Below are 23,081 nucleotides of genomic sequence, written 5' to 3' on the forward strand. Positions count from 1 at the left end.
TCTGACTTTAGGCGCATGAAATAACTTTAACTCTCATTATCATCAATTAAAAACATGGAAATGTAAAATGAATTTATGATGCTTTTTATGTTGTTTATAGTTAAAAACTTAAAAATTAATTACATGTCCTATTCATTTTTGCAAGATGGGATACACTTTTAGTCATTTGTGAATTATTGGCATGAGTTGCTTTTGTTTAGTCTGTTTTGAAATCAGTCATTAATTTCCTGTTTTATTCTCTAGATGTACCTCATTGTGTTTCAGTCTTGTTTCCTCCCTGTGTGTGTTCTGTGTTACTTATAAGTTGACTTTATGTCTTCCTCATTGTTTTAGTGACCCACGTCTTGTGTTGTGTGTATTTTCACGTGTGTTTCTAGTTTAGTCTGTAGTGTTTCCTGTTCTATTTGGCAGTTCTTGCCCCCTGTGTATCTGGTTTACTTTACTTCCTGTCCTCATGTTTCCCTCCAGTTTGATTGCACCCTCATTAGTTCCACCTGTGTCTCGTTGTCCGTTAGTATTTAGGCTGTTTCCAAACCACCTACTTTGCTTGCGGTACGTATTGGCCAAAATTCAGTATGTAGTGTGAGAACAAGAGCACAATCTGCAGTACGCCAAAACTCAGCATGTCGTACTGATTCGGGAGCATTTCTCAGTATGCATCGGACCGGTCTCCCTCATGTATTATTTGCTTGTTCTGCTTCTTCTCTTTTCTATATATAGCCTGCTTTATACTTCTGCGTCAATCGACAGCATAGCCTACGTGCATAGGTTAGCTTAGCTCCTGTACCTACGCTGAGACCTATGCACGTAGCCGAAGCTTACCTCCTTCTGAGTGTATCTACGCGTTGAATTGATCTGGACCGCAAGCCCTGTGATTGGTCCACTCGGCAGCATTGTATTTCCTGCACTTACAGCTCTTCCGGGGGGGAAAAAGCCATGTATTTCATTTCCTCCTCTCTATTCTTCATGTAATCATGTCTGTATGATAAACAGCAACATGTATCAGCTGTAGATTAACATAACACGCTCTGAATCTCTGTGGAAAAGTAAACACAAATCGTAGTGGGGCCGGAAACAGATGACCGGCTATCAGAGAGACCACACTGTACTCAAGCATTGCAGCGGAGTACTGCAGAGGGACGTGGACACATCCACGCAGAAGTATGTAGAGCTCACGTCAACGTCGACCACTACTGCCCGGGGTCAACAAGAGAAGTATAAACCAGGCTTATGATGGGGGGCACTTTTTTTTTAGGTGCTGTGAAAATGATTAAATTCCATTTAACCACTTCTTAACTTTTTAAATCATAAGTGATGCTAAAGAAGCAATTTATCTATCAGCTTGGTCGTTTACTTCCGCTTTCTGAAACCAGAAATCCAGCAACGTCTGACCCAGCATCCTGTAGACCAGATCCAACAGAACAGTCAGACTACAGACTACCGTCAGACACAGTATACAGTACATACTTAGTCTCTGTCTCCCTGTGAGTGTTGCTGTCTTCCTGTGCTTCCGGTGCTCTCATTTTTTCCTCTTGGATTTTGAATACGTTGGTTTTGTTTTATCACCTTTTTTTGTTCATTAAACCAGTTTTATTTTGTTATGCACGTGGAGTCCTCCTCTTTTTGTTTCCCTTAAAGGTGACATATCACGCTTTTTTCATCGATATATATTGGTCTAAGAGGTCCCCAAAACATGTCTTTAAAGTTTATGCTCAAAAAAACACTTTGAAATCAGATTTTGGTCTGCCTGAAAAACCCTCTTCTTCAGTCCTCCTCAGAACACTCTGTTTTCTCTCTGACCACGCCCCCTCAGGAAGTGGATGTGCCTCGTCTCTCCAGCACATTGATCTAATGTTTACATGTTGGCTGAATATACACGGCTGCTCAGAGATCACGTTACTTCAACCCTCTGAATCTGATCCAGAATCTGATCCTGACGGAGAGGCGCCTGTAGCAGGACCTTTCTGAAGGATTGGTCACAGATTTTGTGTTTCTTGTTGTTTTATTTATCAGTATGTCGACTTGTGTCTCGGTACACAGCTACAGCTACGACATGTAGCTATGTGGCTATGCTAACTAGCGCTAGCACTTATCCATGATAAATAAAAATCATCCACTAGATCTTCAAATCTGCAGACGTGGGGAGTAAAACCGACCTCTGCCAGAAAGGCAGCAGGACCTTTCTGAAGGATTGGTCACAGATTCTGTGTTACTTGTTGTTTTATTTGTTAGTATGTAGACGTGTGTCTTGGTACACAGTTACAGCCATAGCTACAGCTATGTAGCTATGCTAACTAGCGCTAGCACTTTTCCATGGAAAATAAAAATCATCCACTAGATGTTCAAATCTGCAGACGTGGGGAGTAAAACCGACCTTTGTGTTTATTCAGACAGCCTACAACTAGCATGCCTGCCTCCTAAGCTCCTTGTTAGCACACATGTGTGCAGGTAATGAAAAACAGAGGAGGGGTTGAGTTGTATTTTATACAGTCTATGGGCTGAACAAGCTCCGAGCTCTGACTCCGTGACAGACCGGATATTGTTGTTACGTAACAAAAACACGGAAGTCTGAAACGGCTCGTTTCACACACATTTACAGAAAGGTGGAGAAATGGATTTTTTTCATTCTCGGGGGGTTTGTAGACATGCCAGGGAAACATATTTCAGGTACAAAACTTTAAAAAGTTGATTTTGCATGATATGTCACCTTTAAACGTGACTCCTATTCCTCTACCACAGCTACCTTTCTTTGACTCTGCATAGCTAGACGACAGCGCAGCTTCTTTCCAGTTGTCCATCATCACATATATAGACTGTATAAAATATGGATGTAGTATCCGTGACGTCACCCATCTGTTTCTGAAGCGCTGTTTTGAAGCCAATCGTCGGCGGCAGCCATATTGCTGCTGTCGAGTGATTGTGAGGTAAAGAGGCGGGCTTTGAGCCTCCTCGCTAACAGCTACAGTGTTCCCGCCTGTCAATTAAGTCAGCTGTGCCTCTCATCAGAAGACTCGTAATCTAAATATCTTTGAAATTGCTGCGTTAGAAAAAAATTCATCCCCGTACAGTGTGTGCCGATCGAGAAATGAGCTATCCAGACTTCACTCGTTTTTTGAACCAGGCTGTAAACATGTTTATTTCTGCTGTAAAGAGCAGCTTCTTGAATTGGTGTGTATGTGGTTTCTGGTACTTCTGGAGCCAGCCTCAAGTGGATCCTCAATGAACTACAGTTTTTAGCATTTCCGTATTGGACTCATATTTTTAGACCGGAGGTTGCTGCTTGATCACATGTGATAATTGTGTGTGAGTATGTTTAAAGTGATGTAGTAAAACACAACACTATAAGTCTGTAGCTTTTTGTCAGTTGTTTCCTGTTTAAGTTCCATAAGAAGCTTCTGCTGCAGCTGTCTGGAGCCTCAGTGTTTTATGTGTTACTGTAGCTCACTACAGTGCAATTAAAAATGTATTCCCTATGACCTAGATAACTCCAGCAGTGTCTTAGGGAGACTTCACACATGCAGAAAAACACACGGACACACTCACACGCGTAGAGTTACTGATATCCACTCGTACATCAGAAATATAACACACTCTCTCTCTCTCTCTCTCTCTCTAAAGCACACACACACACACATGTTCAAACAAACACAAACAGGAGACTGTTTGGTTTCCATTTATTTATCAATTATCTGTCATCCCCCTTTCAAGCTCATTCTGAACACACACAAATTTAAGTAAGCAAACAAATCAACACACTCTGTAAACAATGAAGCATGCGGTTCTTACTCCTTGTGTTAAATATTTTGTTATCTTGGAGCCTGAAATAGCAGCTATTGAATATCCTGATGAGGTGATCTCTTTATTTAGCCTTTATGAGCCTCAGTTAAAAGTGCAACCTCTAATATTCAACACACCTGCCTCCAGTTCTGTGTTATGATACCAATAGGGCGTGTAGTGACTGTTTATATCTCACCATCACTGTTTATGTCCTGCTATCACAAGTTCAAGGGTTTTCTGACAGCATCAAGCCGTAAGAATGAACACCTGACTGTTTGTAAACAAAGCTGCATGTGTAATGTGTGTTTATGTGATTTATGAGGCGCTGGGTGTGTGTGTGTGAGGAGGCTGACAGCTTTATGACACCTTGAGACATGAACACACACACAAACACACACATACATCATATCAACTCAATTAGAAACTCTACATTGCCCAGCAGGCTTTGTTAATCTAATCACTAGCACTTCATTAATTTACATCTGCTCTTCTGTGACACTGTGGCTCTGCGGTGGTGATGAATCAGCAGCCTCTCACTCTCCAGCTCCTCTCTAACCTCACTGCTGAAACCTGTGTGAACGTCCAGCTTAGTGTCAGAGTACATCCATGTAGGTGACAGGTGAGGAGTCTTTCTCTGACACTGAAGAAGGTCGTTTGGGTACACAATCTTAAAATCTGTTAGATTAAGTGGTGAAAATCGACCCGTCCACAGCAGAGTGCAGCCTAGCTTCAGGGCTAGTGCTCTGGCTGGTTCTAATAAAGGAGCCGAGCTGACCTGGATCCCCTCTGGGTAACACACTTACTATTGACAAGTGCCTCATATAACCCCACATGAAAAATGATCATCACTTCAAGCTCTGGAAAGGGCATTAAAAGTGCAAAACACACTTCTTAAATATCTGTGTTTTAATGGTCTTCAGATTCAGAATCATAACTAATCCAATAGCACAAATGGACTTTAATCATTTGGTGCTACAAGCTTTTATTAAATTAAAAAGAAATAGCTGGTGTGAACATGTACAAGTTCACATGAACTGTTACGGCCAAATTCCTTCCGTCACAGCACCAGATCTGATAAGTTTCAATTAAACACGTTAACTTCCACTGGATCCGTTGCGTTCCAGCTGCGTCTCTGATCCGGCAGGTATGAGCCCTCCGGATCAGATACACAAGACTTCCATTTTTGTTGTGTGCCAGAGTAAAACGCATCAATCTCAACAGAGCAGATGGAGCGGGACAGGAAGTCAGGTACCAAAACAAAATGAAAACATCCGGTTAATTTTCAGAATAAAACGCTCTACTAAGATCCCAAATAACGAGCGCTGAATGCAAACTAAAACATTACACATGCTATTAACGTGTTGCGGTTGACCTACCATTATCGCGTGCGCAATTGATAACAGGTGCAAAAGTGGTGCGGACCGCCTTTTTTAAATGGATGGATGGAATTTAGGAGAATGGAGGAAAAAGTGATTTCATTGTTTGAAAAGTGTTTTTGTAAGTTGTCTGTCATGACCGTAAAAAATAAGAATATCTTTTTTCTTCTCTGTTTACTTTTCCACAGAGATTCAGAGCGTGTTATGTTAATCTACAGCTGATACATGTTGCTGTTAATCATACAGACATGATTACATGAAGAATAGAGAGGAGGAGATGAAATACACGGCCGATGTACGGCCGACGAGCGGGGATCCAGGAAGTGCTGTAAATGCAGGAAATACAATGCCCCCGAGGGGACCAATCACAGGGCTTGCAGTCCGTCGATTCTACGCATAGTTACATTTTGGAGGAGGTGCACTTTGGCAACATTCGTAGACCTCTGCGTAGGTATGGGAGCTACGCGGACCTCTGGCGTAGGCTACACCGTTGATTCAGCACAGAAGTATAAATGGGGCTTTAGCTTGATGAGGAGAGAGAAGGAATATCTCTTTAAAGGTTGTCTGTTGTTCTCTGTCAGGGAAAATGTCATCAATGAATCCACAACAGACTAAATGTTTAAGAGCTGCCTTGTTGATATAGATATAACATACCAGACATTCTCTAGTTCTGTCTGTGTGTGTGTGTGTGTGTGTGTGTGTGTGTGTGTGTGTATGGACACGTACAGTCTCTTTGTCTGTTTAATTGCAGAGACATATGGAGCCTCACTCGCAGGCTTTCTGTCGGCTCCATCAGTCTCCTCCAAGGTTACTCTTTCTATCTTGAAAATGATATCTTCCTCAGCTAAGTCCTCCAGACTTTATTCTCAACATTTCTCCCTTTCTCTCAAACGAGAAATGACATATCTCTTTTCCATATCCCTGGCTTTAATTCTCAGTCAAACTGTCTGCCATCAGTTCAGTGTGAGCGCCCTCACAGCTCTCCCCCCACCAACACCTTCCCTCTGCTTCCACTGTCACGACCCCCTCCATGACTTCTGAGGAGGATGCCTGATTGGCTGCTATTAATAGAGATCTTTCCTCAAACATCTAGTCAAACAGGGTCCGCACAGAAGTGAGCATCAAAGTTAGAAGTTTGATCAAAGTAAGCTTCTGCATTCACATTTATCTTATTCAACAACACACGTTGTATCTCTGAGTGTTCGCATAAAGCAAAGAAATATAATGTTTGTAGCCTTAAATACATTTTTTTATAGCATCCGTTTTTGTTGCTTTTAACCCATTAATGCCCATACGATGTCATCTATGATATAAACCCTGTATCCCACACCCAGTGGGGCAATGCAGCAAACACGGCGCGTTGTCACAGTGAGGACAATTTCATGAAAATATTAGAGGAATGAAAGTGTGTCAGATGCCCCGCTCTCCTCCCCCTCCTCCTCCCTGCCTCTGTTAACACACCCCGGGGTAAACTTTACTCTACTGTATAAAATACATAAAGATCATCACCATCCATCAAGGACACACACAGTTAACTGTACATGTGAAGTGTGTGTGTGTGTGTGTGTGTGTGTGTGTGTGTGTGTGTGTGTGTGTGTGTGTGTGTGTGATGCATACATGTGTGGTGAGTGTATTTAACATGCTGTTGTGAAGGATGTTATCCCACTGGGTATGCAAATGGGACTAGCAGGAAGACGTGTTAGTATATGTTGTGTGTGTGTGCGTGTGTGCGTGTGTGCGTGTGTGTGTGTGTAGGGGGGGTGATCAGTGAAGCGTTACCATGGGAACTGGGAAATACCAGTCACCCACATTCAGGTCTTCTCCTCGCACCTATTCTTATTCCCTCGTCCTCATCATCCCACACATTCTCTTCTCCCTGCTCCGTCTTTTCCTCATGACTTCATCCCCTTTCTCCTCCTCTCCCCACTTCTTTCTTTTATTACACCCAAAGCCCTCTGTCTTTTCTTCTGCAATTTCCTCCCATCCATACATTTCCTTGCTTTTCTTCACTCTCCTTTACACCTCCTCTTATTCTCACTGTTCCTTCATCATTCCCGTCTCTCATCTCCATCTCAACCCCCTGCTCCATCTTTTCTCCACTCCTGCTTCCCCTCCTTGTCCTTGGCTCAGGGAATCCCTCATTTAACGAGACAAAGGACAGTGAGAACGGCTTCATTAACTCAGGAAGAATTAGCATATTATTTCTTTTGCTGCAATAATAGATGGATTAGTCCAGCATGGCTTAAAGAAGCTGACGACGGCAAAGAGACGAGAAGGAAAAGAGCTCTTTGAGTTAGCAGCAGAAAAACACTCAAATGGTTTCAGTGGTTTCAGCAGCTACATTTCAATGGTCAGTCATTGTGTTGAATGATATGAGAATGCAATTTGACAGGGATAGATTCAGTAGTTCACAGATAAAAAAAACATGGTCCAAATTCCGAGGACATTTTGTTAAAATTTGAAATGGCACTGAACATTTAAATTGGAATGGTCGGATGCTTTTTGCATAAGCTTGGCATCATTATGGTACCACTCCAAACCTCCTGTTACCCTGGATAACATTCTCATAAGGTTTTTCATTATTTTTAATGTACACAGAATTGTCCTCTATCATGAGAAAGAAATATACTGAGGGTAAAGTACCTGCTTCCTGGCAGGAACAGGAGGAGGCCTCTATATGCTCCTCTATATGGGGATCTGACATTTATTCATCAAAATGTGTTCGATACAAGATTATTCACTATTCATGGGTTTCACATGAAGTCACACAGCATTCTAGGCGCCATGTTTAGGACCGACCTGGGACCGAACGTCACTACGTGCTCCCTGCTTCTCTATGTATGACGGAGTATTAGGGCCACCTAATAGGAGAAGAAGGGGTTTCAAGATTAAAGTTGTAAAATGAAAACAATAAAGGTATAAACTTCTGAGTAAGAAAGTCAAATGTTGAATAATTTAGCCTGAATGTTATTTTGAAGGTGAAGATCAGAAGAGCAGCTTTCTGCACTAGAATAAGGATTGTGGAGCATCTTGTGAAGTGAATCTGAATATCTTTCAGAAAGAAGTGAATGTCCAATCTTTCAGCACATCAGCACCACGTTGTCATGATCATCAGGATTTATGGATTGTGTAAAAAACAGAGTCTGTCATGAAGAAGGCTCGACTGATAGACAGCCTGTGAACGCTTCTGTAACCTTTGTTTATCCTAACCTGTTAACTTCACCAGATGATCCACGTTCATTAGCCTACATCAGGCATGTCCAAAGCACGGCCCGGGGGCCAATCGCGGCCCAAGGTCTATTTATTTATGGCCCCAAGCTTCCATCTTAAAAAGTGTTATTTATAGCACAGAAATTAATCACCTTCTGAATCATCTGTACATTTGTAGTTTCTTTCAAGCGCACAAACAAAACTAAAGTCAATCCAGAAACGTCTCAAAAAGCTTCATATGGACTACTTGTATAAAGACAAAGCTCTGGATATCCTGCAAGACGGCAATACAGAAGAAACACAAGAACTCTTAAAGCTGACAGGTTTTCAAATGAATGTTTTTATCATGATGGGAAAATGTTCTTGATGAACACTAAAAGTTCAGAAGACACAAAATAGGACACAAAACAAGATCAAAATTATGAAATTGTGCAGAAAAGGCAACATTAGGTGCATAAAAATAGTTCAGATCGCAGGAAAATAATAATTTAGTTCTAAAAATGTTGTCTGCTGGTCAGAAAAGTCTTAAAATCAACATGTAAAAGAAATGTGATGAAATCCAGATTGTGATCCTGCCACATTCCCACATTGCCCGACCCTAATGAAAAACATTTTCCTCCAGAAGAAGATAACGTTTTCTAATGTTTACTTGTGGAGAACTGAGGACTACCTAGTTACTGATTTATTGAGAAAAAAAAATGTTATTAAATAGAGATTTCATCTATAACTTTTATGATTACTAAGTCTCAGTAGGAGTCACTGGCCCTGAAGTATTCTGACGTCAAATGTGGCCCTCTTTGAAAAAAGTTTGGACACCCCTGGTCTACACAGATTAACCATGACATGTAATCACCACTTATGTCATTATATTACAACTCTATTCTTGTAGATCTATGACTTTATGTTGGTATAACTGTGGCCATCGTGGCTCTTTATTTCATTTGCTATGGGATTGTCCTTCGGTCAGGTCCTTATGGTCAGAGGTGCATGTCATCATGACAGAAAGTATTTTAGATACAGTTCTTACGTTCTCCCTAATATTTGCACTTTGGGCGATAAGCCCCCCCCAAAACCAGCCCTGTTGTCACATGCCTGTGGGCCCTTGGGTGCCTCTCAGTTAAAGACTGTGTCATGTCTCGTTGTTTATGTTAAGTTGCACTTTTTACTTCAGTCTTGTCATTCATGTTTGTGATGTCCGCTTTTACTTTGTAGTCACGTCTCTCCTCTTGTTTTAGGTAACTTCACTTCCTGCCCTGGTGTTTTCCCGCCGTTGTGATTGTCGTCCCCACCCCTCATTGTTTCCACCTGTGCCCCATTACCTCATGTATAAAGGTCTGCATCTCCCTTTGTCTTGTGCCATATCGTCGTGTATTGTGCTGATGTCTAGAGCCGTCGCAGTCCATGTCTGTCAAGTCTGTGTTTTTTCCAGCTGAGCTGTGATTTTTTGTTTGGTACTTTGTTTCTTACCTACTCTAATAAAGAGCCTCTTTTTGTTATTTCGACTGAATCGTGCTTTTAGGTTCTTTGTGCCGGTCATTGTCAGACTGGTACCTCTTAACTGGAATGAAAGCCGGCATGCTTCATGAAGGACTCACAGCTGGAGGAATACCTTGACATACTTAATATAAAGAGAGCTGCTAGATTCTTAATAGACTTTGACCAGCGTCTAAGTGGACTCTGGGACATAGTCAGGAGTTGTCTGGGTATCTGCCTGCTCTTATCAATGCTTTCAGCCTCTTGGATGTATGTACCTGGCTTCATTTATCATGAATTGGTTTAAATTTGAACCCTGGGGAATTCACTACAAACATGCCCGGTGCTATGGTGTCTCATTTTTCTCCCTTATGTCTGTTTTTGTTATGTTTTGTGTTTTTGTGTAAAATCTACACAATGAACTTTTAAAAGGTTCACAGAATTATTTTGCAGCCAACATGTGCTCTATAGATAAACTTGCCTTGCCTTTACACAAGGGCAAAGCTGATCAACTCGGTCTCAGCAGATGTGTGTCTAACATGAGTCTGGTCCTGCTGGAGGTTTCTGCCTGTTAAAGGTGACATATCACGCTTTTTTCATCAACATATATTGGTCTAAGAGGTCCCCAAAACATTTCTCTAAAGTTTATGCTCAAAAAAACACTTTGAAATCAGATTTTGGCATGCCTGAAAAACCCTCTTCTTCAGTCCTCCTCAGAACACTCTGTTTTCTCTCTGACCACGCCCCCTCAGGAAGTGGATGTGGCCTCGGCTCTCCAGCACGTTGATCTAATGTTTACATGTTGGCTGAATATACACGGCTGCTCAGAGATCACGTTACTTCAACCCTCTGAATCTGATCCAGAATCTGATCCTGACGGAGAGGCGCCTGTAGCAGGACCTTTCTGAAGGATTGGTCACAGATTTTGTGTTTCTTGTTGTTTTATTTATCAGTATGTCGATGTGTGTCTTGGTACACAGCTACGAACATGTAGCTATGTGGCTATGCTAACTAGCGCTAGCACTTATCCATGATAAATAAAAATCATCCACTAGATCTTCAAATCTGCAGACGTGGGGAGTAAAACCGACCTCTGCCAGAAAGGCAGCAGGACCTTTCTGAACGATTGGTCACAGATTTAGTGTTTCTTGTTTTATTTGTCAGTATGTGGATGTGTGTCTTGGTACACAGCTACAGCTATGAACATGTAGCTATGTGGCTATGCTAATTAGCGCTAGCACTTATCCATGATAAATAAAAATCATCCACTAGATCTTCAAATCTGCAGACGTGGGGAGTAAAACCGACCTTTGTGTTTATTAAGACAGCCTACAACTAGCATGCCTCCCTCCTAAGCTCCTTGTTAGCACACATGTGTGCAGGGAATGAAAAACGGAGGAGAAGTTGAGTATTATTTTATACAGTCTATGGGCTGAACAAGCTCCGAGCGCTGACTCCGTGACAGACCGGATATTGTTGTTACGTAACAAAAACACGGAAGTCTGAAACGGCTCATTTCACACACATTTACAGAAAGGTGGAGAAATCAAAACAGGGGCAGAATGGATTTTTTTCATTCTCGGGGGGTTTGTAGACATGCCAGGGAAACATATTTCAGGTAGAGAACCATTAAAAAGTTGATTTTGCATGATATGTCACCTTTAAAGGAAGTTTGTCCTTGCCACTGTAACTTGCTAAATGCTGCAAAGTGCTCTGCTGCATTACAGAAAATCTGCAGCAGATAAACTCTGTTCAATGTTAAGCTTCACCTGGAGTTAAACAGGCAGTGACAGCTAGCTATAAGCTGACATCAAGCACAGTGTCCTCTCGAGTTAAACAAGCAGACCATGTTTGTTGTGATATGTGTAACATTCTGTGTCCTCACATTTCTCCGTACCTTCAGTTTGAGCCTGATGGAGAAGAAAAAGGTTGAACACATCCAACCCGGTTCAGTTAACATTAACTTCTCTGGTCTCTCCAACTTCAGGCAAAATGTTTGACGGTTACGCTGCTAAAATGCATCTTTATGCACATGGTTAAACATTTGACATTTACACTAAAGCTGCTGTGTCCGGACATGAAACTGATCGGAACAACAAGAACAAAATAAAACGCTGAAGGTGCAGATTACGGACCAAAACAACTAAAGATGTTAAAATGCTCGGTCATGTATTATTCAGGGAAACTTAAATTTAAGCGGTGAGTGCAACCATGTGGTCTGTCGGGTGTTTCCTTCCACTTGTATGAAGGCTAAATCTGAGATTCTTTTGTTCTACTCTGAGTAGTAAGTGATATCTGAAAATCAATCAGTTCTTAGCATCAAAAGCAGAAAAAAGCAACAACCACATTCGTTAAATGTAATCTGAACCTGCAGCGTGGGAACATGGGTTCATGAAACCAGACTGTGGTGGGATTATGCGTCTCCGTGATGTTATCATGTGTATTAAAATCCTCAAACATCCTAATGTTGCAGTTATTAACAGGCCATCTTGCCTGCTGCACTGAATGCTTTAATGTTTCATAATGCACTAATGAGCTGGGGAACACAAAATCTGCTCATTCATTATGTTCCTGATAAAACAACAAGAAATCTCTTCAGGCAAACGGCTGTTTACAGGAAACTAAAGGGAGGAATTATTTGCACAAGCTAATCACTGACATACGAGATGAACATCTGCAAAACCTCTTAGAGAACTGCAAACACAGAATTATCATTCAGATATTCTCAATTCATAAGCATTCAATGATGTGCAAGAATTATGGTGCCCATTGTATCTAAAGTCTCTAAAAGTAGTATGGGAGGTCGTGCCTATGGTTATCAGGCACCTCTACTTTGGAATCATCTTATAGTTAGAGCTGGCTCAGACTTGGACCAGCTCTTTGTTATGCTGCTATAGGCTTAAACTGCCGGGGGAACTGACACACTGGGATCCCCTCTCTCCTCTCTCTCTGCCTGTCTCTTACTTTAACCCTTCCTGTCCCATTAAAGTTACTAACCATAGACCTTTCTGGAGTCCCTGAGCTCCCTTGTCTCGTAGGTTCCTCTGGATCTCTGCTGCTGTGGACGTGCCAGACTCCAGCTGCTACAACAACTACTATCCGTCTCTCCACTATCATCTCTCTCTCTCTTCATCTCCCTCTATCCCTCTCTCCAACACAGTCTCAGCAGATGTGTGTCTAACATGAGTCTGGTCCTGTTGGAGGTTTCTGCCTGTTAAAGGAAGTTCGTCCTTGCCACTGTAACTTGCTAAATGCTGCAAAGTGCTCTGCTCATGGTGGATTAAGATGAGATCAGACTGAGTCCTGTCTGTAAGATGGGACTGGATCTTATCCTGTCTTGATGTTGTGTCTTTGTTGTGATCTGATTCTATATAAATAAAGATTGATTGATTGAAATGCGTTTTCAATTTCAATAAGAAGCAAAGCTGAAAAGGAAACTGTTACTAATGTTTGGATAACGCAACTGCAGCTGAAAGACATGTTTTTATAGCTTCCACCATCACTCAATGCTTGATTGATTTTTACTCCACAAACACCGACAAGCTCTGACACATTTTACCTGAAGCTGCATGTATCTTACACACACACACACACACACACACACACACACACACACACACACACACACACACACACACACACACACACACACACACACACACACACACACACACACAGATATCTCGGCCGCTCATTTGTTTGTGTAATCTTCTGAGGAATAACATCTGACATTTCTATTTCAATGACTGCATACATTTATACCAGATTTCCTAATTGTCTCCCTTTTTAATATATCCGTTAGATTTTCTTACTTTGCTTCTAAATTGCCCCAAAGATTCATCCCTTCACTCTGCCCTTTTCTTTTTCAGCCATCTTCAAAACCATTCCTCTTCCACAGTTCGCTTCTCTTGAACTTGCTGTGTGGAACCCCCATTTACACATCCAGAGGCATGTTTACAGATAAACATTTCAGCTCTAAGGAGTTTACTGCTCAGTGCACGTTTGTGTAAGAACACTATCATTTAGAATTTAAAAGGGAGCAATTACCTCAACCAGCTGTTTGCTGGTCTTCAAGGGAGCTGCAGATCAGTTTTTTAGGAGTGTTAATGTCGTGCAAACTTATAATGAGCAGAAAACATGGCTCTTTAAGAAGAAGAATGACCTCAGGTATGACTGCACACTCCTAGTTAGTCTACACAGAGGCCCTGATACCTCTACACGTTGCAGTTTAAGAACAGAAGCAAATCAGGGAACATCTTAATACATCTGACACCACATACTGGCATCTATAACACTATAAACATGCTATTTCTAAATTATAACACTAATGTTTGGCACCAGTGATATGATTGTATCACACAAGTCCAGACGGTCGCTGTCTCAACACTCTGTTATTCTAGTGTGTGAACATTTCAGTCAAACTTTAGTGTTAATTCACGCATTTCTTATAGTACTGTGTAACCCTATCAAACAGACATGAAGCCTGTATAAGATTGCGTTCTGTCCCTCCAGAATTAATTAATCTTTATTTATATTTTTTAAATTCCAATCAGATGGGAAGCGGTGACACTGTCTGACCTTCTTTTCTGCATATTTCTTCAACCTGCAAACTGAAACTAAGAAGTTTAACATAGTCATGATGAGAACAGCATTTGAAAATTACTGGTCTCATGTTTTTGATATTCCTTTGAGGATGCTTCAAGTGTCCCTACGTCCAACTCCAGTAGTTTCACTTTTTGGGGTAGCTCCTTTTTATGGTCCTCCCAAAAATTAAAAGCGTTTTTATAGCCTTCCTTAGCCTACTGGCGTTGGATCTTATTTTGCTGGCAGTCTGCCACTCCTCCATCCTGTGAGGTTTGGATCAGGGATGCTCTTCATTTTAGCAGGTTAAAAAAGATTAACAATACTCAGCGGGGATTCTGAAACAGATTTTTTTAAGCAGCCTTTCTTCGATCTTATAAAAACCCTGAGGTTCGATCTTCCTCAGTGAAGCTGGTGCAGATTTTGAGTTTTTTCTGTTTTCTCTTCATCTTGATCTTTTATAGGATTCAACCTCTTTCTGTAGGACAGCATTTCAACTCAGGGAAGAACATGCTCTGTTGTTCTGACTATAGTTGTAGGCCATTACATGAGGTGTTTAATGTTTTTATTTTTCTGTTTGTTTGATTTTGTTGTTATTTTTACCTTTCACCTTTATTATATTATTTTATTCATTTATTTTTAAATATCATCCTATTTATTGTATTATATTTTTCAATACTTTTGAATATGAACCTATTTATTTTATCATATTTTTTTTAATTTATTTAATTATTAACCTATTGAACTTATTTCATGTATTATGTATTTTTTCCAAATATGAACCCATTCATTTTATTGTAGTTTCATTATAATTTTCTTTTTTTCTCTTCTCTATTTATTTTCTATTTAAAATTATTATAATTACCATTTATTCTTATTATTTTTTCATTAACCAATTTATTTCTTGTCTTATTTTTTGTTTTCTTTTATTAGAAAACATCACTTGCCTGAATTCTTGATCTTCTGTTTCTAATGTGTAAAAATTCAAATAGATAGATCTTTGAAAAAAACCAAAGTGCATTTGAGCTTTACAATGTCAGTAGAACTTGAGGAAATTGGACACCTTGTAAATATGGATCAAAGACAGCAAGGGCAAATAAATACACACACACACACACACACACACACACACACCCACACACACACACACACACACACACACACACACACACACACACACACACACACACACACACACACACACACACGTACAGGGACAGATCCAGTGAGCAAGCTGTCAGTGTTGCAGGCTAAGTGGACTGAATTATGTTGCAGCAGAGACAGAGGGAAGGGAGGGGGAGAAACAAACAAAGCAGGAAAGAGGAGCAGTGTGGGTTGTGGTTGATTAATGCACGTAGGAGCAGTTATTGAATTTAGCGAGAAAATCTCCAGTCTAAAGAAAAAAAACACACAAACACACCAGGGGATTAGAGTCCTTCAGTAAACTGAGTCACCGTTCATCGATCAAGGCACACACTCAAAATATCCAAATCTTATCAGACTCCTCTAACCAACAGACCCGTCAGACATGATTGATTCTGCTCAGCCTTCAGTCCTTACTCTGTGGTTAAAGTCAGTCTGTGCTCTGGAGAGAAGCAATACATGACTGGAAGCTCTACATTATGAAACCCTAAAGTAACTCTCCTCTAGTCCCATCAGCTCAACAGCGTTTAAATGCTGGTATACTGTTGTATGGTAAAATACAAACAGAGCTGTAGCTGAAAATAAAAACACTTTCTCTGGCCTCTATCCCCAAATATTTACACGTCTCTGTCCTCTTGCTGGCCTGAGTCCGGAGTCAGTTCTCTCTCACTGAGGACACAAATACGCACAGCTCACACTTAAACAGCTACTGTCTAAAAAAAAAGGAATGAAATTATTTAGGAAGGAAGAAATACACCATTTGTTTCAGACTACTTTCAGCAGCACATTACTAAGGGAATTTGTTGTTCTTGTGAGATTTTACAGCAGTGTATGTTGGATGATTTCAAATAAACTTAGTTCTTTGTAGTAAAGGAGCAAGCACCAATAGCTACAGAGTGGGAAACTAATGTCTTCTTTAATAGTTTGAGCTCCACAGGGGGGATGAGATAAGTGTGGCTTGAGACCATGAGGGGGTTGGATTTGCTATGTTTGTTATTTAGCTTACACCACTCACATGCACACTGCTGCAAACCTGAACGTCTGTAGGGATGTGTATGTCCTCAACTGTGTGCCTGCTGAGGAGTAGAGAGTCATCGTAAGTGTTAAACTAATTGTTTTAGTGTGAATTGCATTGATTGAACTTACAGAGGCATCCCCCTGAGACTGAATCTATTCCAGAGCACACATAAAACATCCTGTGATGTCACCTCATAGTAAGCTTTAATACGTGCATTGAAAGTTTTTCCCATTACAGTCCCTCAGACGTTTACAAATACATGGAACACTTTACATTGTGCATTACAGAGCAGAGTCATGTTAAAATGCTGAAACAAAGTCTGTTTTTTTCACCTACAGGTGACACCAGTGTCTCACAGTTACAGCTCGGAATGATCCGAGGTCTCTGTGTTGTCAGTGAGAGACGCATGTGTCCTCTGCAGAAGTGGAAGTGTCTCTGATTTTTGTTGTTTGTTGTGACATTTATGAAAGAGGATTGACTTGTACTTTGTCGCAGGGCAGGTTTGAGTTTGTGTTTTTCAGTGGCAGCTGGCTTATTTGAGACATTTGACCCTTAGTAGACTGGGTATGATGTTTATGATCTATGGTAGCAGAGGGTTCTTGTCCAATCTTAGGAGTTATATTTTGTATAATCACCTGCTCACTGTACTAGTTCTCGCTTATACCCCAGATACCAACTAAAGATACAAACAACTTGACACTTACTATTGTATAAAGATGATCTTGTGATTTATGATAACATTATTTTACCAGACACTTACTGATCAAATAACATAACCTAACATAACATAATTTAACATTACATTAAACCATGGCATCTTCTTCTTACTGAAACAGTCCTGTAACACTGACAAAGCTCATACTATGTTGTGATTCAGAAACATTTTTGCCACATTGTCAACAGGAAGAGGTGAAATCATGATCTTTAAAAATATGCTAAACTCCTCTCAGAGGTCTAATTAGTAGAAAAGCCAGGTAATAAGACAGATCATATCACTTGACTTTCTTACTGATCTTCAGGCTATGTAAGACGCTTGATTCTGATTGGTCAAAACCCCTTGACGTTGGTTATTAACTTTCACTAACATGAGCAACACCAGAGACAAACTGATCACGTCATGTCAAATCAATCCACAGAGAAGAGTTCAGACACATTTAGCTTCTGCTTGTTGACACCATAGACCGCAAGGTGAAGTAAAACCGTTAGCTTCAGTTAGCATCAAAACAATGTGGCTAAAAAGTTAGCTTCATTTAGCATGCTAAATCAGCAGGTTACAGATGTTTTCATATTGGATCCTGTCCATCAATATGATGAAGGAGCAGAGCAGGTGAGAGAAACTTTAGGTTAGCGATCTCTACAAAGAAAGTTAAACCATGAGCGGTGGTGATGATAGCAGCAGGGTTCAAAGTTGTGACATTAGTTTATTTTTAAAGGTGTGTGATCCTCAGAGCTCAGAGAAGAAGGAGACCTGAATGAGGACAGTTTCATGTTCAATCCACCACAACAGGCAGAGAAGAATCCATCACCATGGAACGATCACTGACGAGGAATCACAGGGACTACTTTTAAAAACTGCAAACATAAATCATTTAAATCAATAAAATAATCTTTAATCATGTTTTTAACAACGTGTTTGTATTTTAAGTAAGTAGCCGGTTAATAAGTGGGATAACCCTTCACGCCAGGGTCTTGTCTCACCCTGTAGGGATTCTATTTCCCATAACCTCCTGCTAACCATACATTATCCCTTATGTAGATAATGGCCAAGGCACATTTTGATTATGGCTCATATAATCAAGAGATACTCAATTAAAAATTATATAAATACATAGATATAATTTCTTTAAAGACATCCCATTTATGTAAAACTCTCCTCCTTCCACTGGGACATCGGAGATCACACATCATGCTGCAAAACCTGCTCAAGGACACTTTAGCAAAGAGCCTGTTCGTGCTAACGAATGTTTTAGCAGGACTTCATGTCCCTGAGTAAGGTATACATCCCTGCTGCCCCCTGCTGTCTTTAAGAACAGCTTTGTGCTGAGGTGCTGGTCTGAAACATTCAGCTGAATTTTTGAGAAATTATTGTTTTTTTCCAGTATTCCATTTTTCCCTCCTTGAAGGTTGACCTTTCTCTCAGATGCTTTATTCTGCATTATAAATGTACACATAAATGCAGCCAAGGCTTCACCCTCTAATATATATGATATATAACTGACAGACTGCTAGGCTGAGAAATAACAAACCTGGTATCCTTCATAAAACTGCAAAAGGTGCAACTATTTTTGTAAACGTTGCTTTAATGAAATTAATTTGCACTCCTAAAAACTGTCCCCATGATAAAGGTTTTATTTAGGATTTCAGTGAGATTTTTGTGATTTGCTGAGATGACATGAAACCACCGGAATCATTATCTGCTGCTTTAGAAAGGAAAGCAACGGTAAAATGATGTTTAGAGAAGAATCAGGAGGATGTAAATGAAGAACACTAATTTGGGGGACCCTCTTCAAACAAGCCTTTTTACGACTGATGTTAAATTAATTGCTCCGCTGGAGCGCTTCTGCAGGATTCACAATGCAATATGTAATACTTTAAAACCTTTGATGCTATTCAAAACAGCAATTAAGATTAGTGTAAAACTCTAAATACAAAACAATGTCTTAAAATAGTCTGTCGGGGTTCGAAGGTCCCAACAAAGTGACTGTACAGTAAAGTTAGCTCAACAAAACAGGGAGCATTAAAAGCATGAAAGAGTGATGGACCATTTGCTTTCTGACACGTCTTTGGCTCTGTTTCAGCTATAATCATGTCACATATGCAAAACATAGTTTGAAAGCACTTCATGAATTCTTTCCAAATCGAAAGCCCAAACGTTTTTTTCTTCTGTGGGTAGAGTACCATTGTATTCACATGATACTCTTATTTTGAAGTTCTGTCCAAGACAGTTATTTGGTAAAAAGAAGTAACTTAAAAAGCCAAGTATTTCAGCCCTTGGTGAACTTTTGTGACCAAAAAAAGTTGAAGTACAAGACTAGGGGCCCGATCTACTAAAGGTTAGCGTGTATAAAAACACGTGCAAACTTGATAGCGCGCGCAAAGCTGACGTACTAACTGGGAGCACCGAGGATTGCGTCTGTCAAATGAGCAAAATAGCACTCGCAAATCATTTAGCATGTTTGCCTTCATGAATATGCAGAATACATGCAGATCATCAGAACGCGCAAAATACTGGGAGGAGGAGATGCAAATGTAATCATTTAGCACACGCAATGTGATTTATCAAACCTGAAACAGACAGCGCGCGCTGTATTTGCGTCTATATTTAGCACGTTTGAAAGCCAGGTGCAAACTGGCACAGCGTTACGCACACATGGCTGCGGTCACTGTAAAGCTCATCATAACATCGCTTTACAACATGCCCGCAAAAGCTGGGCTTACAAGCATTACTAAATGTTTTAGTCAATCAAACCAAGAGAACAAAATAATAATAATAAAACAACACAAATTCAAAGCAGTTCAGCACCACGGATAGCGACCGCATCATTCTGACACCCACTTTAACTTTTTCTTATAATGAGAGCACAGTAGGTCACTGTATCAACAGATATACAGTTTAGTAAAATTGGCACAGCGGCTCACATGTTCTAATACAAACAAAAAATCAATATGAAGTACTCGGCCTACTCACCACTGTTTGGACGAGCCTTAAGCTCCGCGGACTTGTCCACGATGCACTGTATGTCCATTTTCTGTGATCTGTCATTCTCAATAGATAACATGACATGTCCACTCAGTCTATTCTGTCCCATCGTGCTCATCAAGGGGTTTTTAGTTAGTTTTAACTTGGAGAATGAGCACTCACTGAGCTGCGTCAGGCAGCTCTGCGTAACTCCTCATCTCGTGCTTGCAGCAGTGTGTTGGGGTGAATTACCTGAAACATGTTCACAGTTCCATTTAAGCTGGTGAATCTTTGGGACAGTTGCTGGATGATTTTATCAGGCATTAAAAACGTTCACCCGAAAGTTGCTCCCTGGAACAGTGGGGCGACTGTCTTCATCCAAGTGACGCCTAACTTTTCTAGAGCAAGACTGGCAGACTAAGCCTCATCAAATCGCTCTCTAAACTCCATCAAAACACTGATTGCGTTTTGGAGTAGAGTAGATGCGTTTATTTCATCGGCAGATCTTCTGTTTTTTCTCACATCATTCACCTTTTCACAGATGGCCTCCCAAATCGCGTTTCTAACGCTTAGATGTCTCTGCTGGAGTTCACCGATGTGTTTATTTCCCTCCTCCACAAAGACCTCCAACTCCATGGCTTCAAACTTCATTTATCGCTTAAGGCCACTCTGCTCTCTCAAACTCTCCATGGTGACAGCCGATAGCACACGCAAAATCCTCATTAAAATAGGGCGGTCCGCACCACTTTTGCACTCGTTATCATTTGCGCACGCAGTCTTAGTAGATCACCTGCAACACGCCCAGAAATAACACGTGCAAAATTATTATTTGCACACGCAAATAAGTGCACGTTATTTGGGATCTCAGTAGATCAGGCCCTAGGTACGCTATAAATAACATAATCTCAAAGGAAAATATCCTCTTGTGCGATCTCCCTCTCCCTTTGCATCCCTCTCTGTGCCACCCTCTCTGCTCAGCTGGTGTCTGTGTTAGGCACCCATTTCTTTAAAAACAAGACCAATCCTTGATACCTGTATAACATCTGAAGGCATTCCCTGAAAAACGTACATAAAACAGTCATCATTAAGGTACACACTTTTACTGATCAAATAACATCAGATTAGGAGAGATATAATCCAGTACAATCTCTCCCTCTTCTCTCTTAATCAACAGATTCCAGTGTGTCTAGCTCCACCCTTTAGGGTTGTCTAGGTACACTTGGTACCATAACAGAAGGGTGCCAAAAAAGGAGGACAGTACGGTTCGGCTATTTTGGTACCTTTCCAAATTTTGGGCAGTGGTAACACCAAATTTTGCATACCACTATACTGTACCAAACTGAATCAGACCACTTGGTGTAACAGCAGCTAATGTATTATTTTTCCTGTCACAGAATCACCTTAAGTACATTTTAAAGAGTACAGTTTGAGTATCAAAGCACTCTTATGTGCAGTTGACCTGCTTTGGCAGTAGAGCAGGACCTTTTTCACATAATGCTGCGTCTCGTCTGAGTCAGCTCTGGTGCTGGTTCAGAATTATGGTTAATTCAAATAGCAGGTCCATCTTAGTGAGAGCTGCTGCACTGAGCATGACCCATTCATACGGCAGTATCCATATTTATAACCGCTTGATCTATTTTTCATGAGGTTCCTCACAGAGTCCTGAATGTCCCTCTGTGAACTCCACTTTCTCCTCTCACCCCCTGATTGTCCGTTTTACTACGTCTAATTGGAGCACACAGTGTGTGTTTAAGCTTTATTGAAAAGCTATTACTTATTAACTACACAGACCTGATGTGCCATCTCCTCTGTCACGTCTTCCATTCTGTCCTGATACCATTTTTTTAGCTTTCATTTCCTTTCATTCCCCTGTCCTCTCTAAAGTCTCCCTCAGATGTATTTTTAAAATGTCAACTCGTCCCACCTCTTTCATTTCTTTGTTTTCTTAACACTACCCTGCTGGGTTTCCAGCTTTTCCTCTCCCTCCCTTGTATTCCTGTCTCTTGTCTTTCTTGTGTTTTGTCTTTTTGTGATTTTGCAGCATGTGGTTGTGCTTTGTGCTGGGTGCTTTGGCATGCTCAAAAATATCCCTTCTCAAAAAAAAAAACAATCCCTTTGGCCTTTTCTCTATTTCATTCCATTTTGTTATTTCTAGGACTCTCTCGTGTTACGCCATAATCTTCCTCCTCCATCCCACTCGCCTCTTTTCTGTATTTTTCAGCCTCAGTCTTCTGTTTTTATTGCTTCTCTTTTCATATCTAAGGTTTCTCCAGAGGATTAAAAGGCTGACGAGATACAGTGTATATGATTGATTTGCCCTCTTCACATGACAGATATCATTGTCAGATAGACGCTATGTGCTCACGAGTGTCCACTACAAGTTAAATGCAAATGCTAATTCCCCTCACGACTGCATCTTTAGAGTATCTCTGGATCTCTTGTACTGTATATGTTCCCTTGTGTGGTGATGTGACTCACTGAGGCGCCTCAGTGAAGAGAGGAGCAATGATTGCACTGACAGGGGGACTGAAGGGAGAAGAGATGACGGGTAATCAGGTTTAAGTCTTTCTTCTGCTGGAGAATAGAAGGTCAGAGTGGACTGCTGGGGGAGGAAGGGTGAAATTATGTAAAGGTGAAGAGGAGCATGACCTTGTTTGAGGTAATCTGTGTTCAGATGCAGGAGAGGGAGGTAACTAAGAAACAGAAGGCTCAAGGCGTGATATGTAGGATAAGAGGGTGAGATCAAGGATTGAGGAGTGGAGGTGAATGGTAGATGATGTAAAATCGGTTCCTTCTCACTGATCAGCACATATGTAATTATCAT

At 40.8% G+C, this 23,081-nt stretch overlaps 1 protein-coding gene across 2 annotated transcripts in view; it reads right to left on the reverse strand.

The window, feature by feature from the left end:
* The window catches only part of necab2 (N-terminal EF-hand calcium binding protein 2), a 201,238-nt gene that overhangs the window by 14,550 nt on the left and 163,607 nt on the right, over positions 1 to 23,081 (reverse strand). The gene's annotated exons all lie outside the window — the stretch shown is intronic.

Source organism: Notolabrus celidotus, chromosome 6 (assembly GCF_009762535.1).
Source record: "Notolabrus celidotus isolate fNotCel1 chromosome 6, fNotCel1.pri, whole genome shotgun sequence".
NCBI lineage: Eukaryota > Metazoa > Chordata > Actinopteri > Labriformes > Labridae > Notolabrus > Notolabrus celidotus.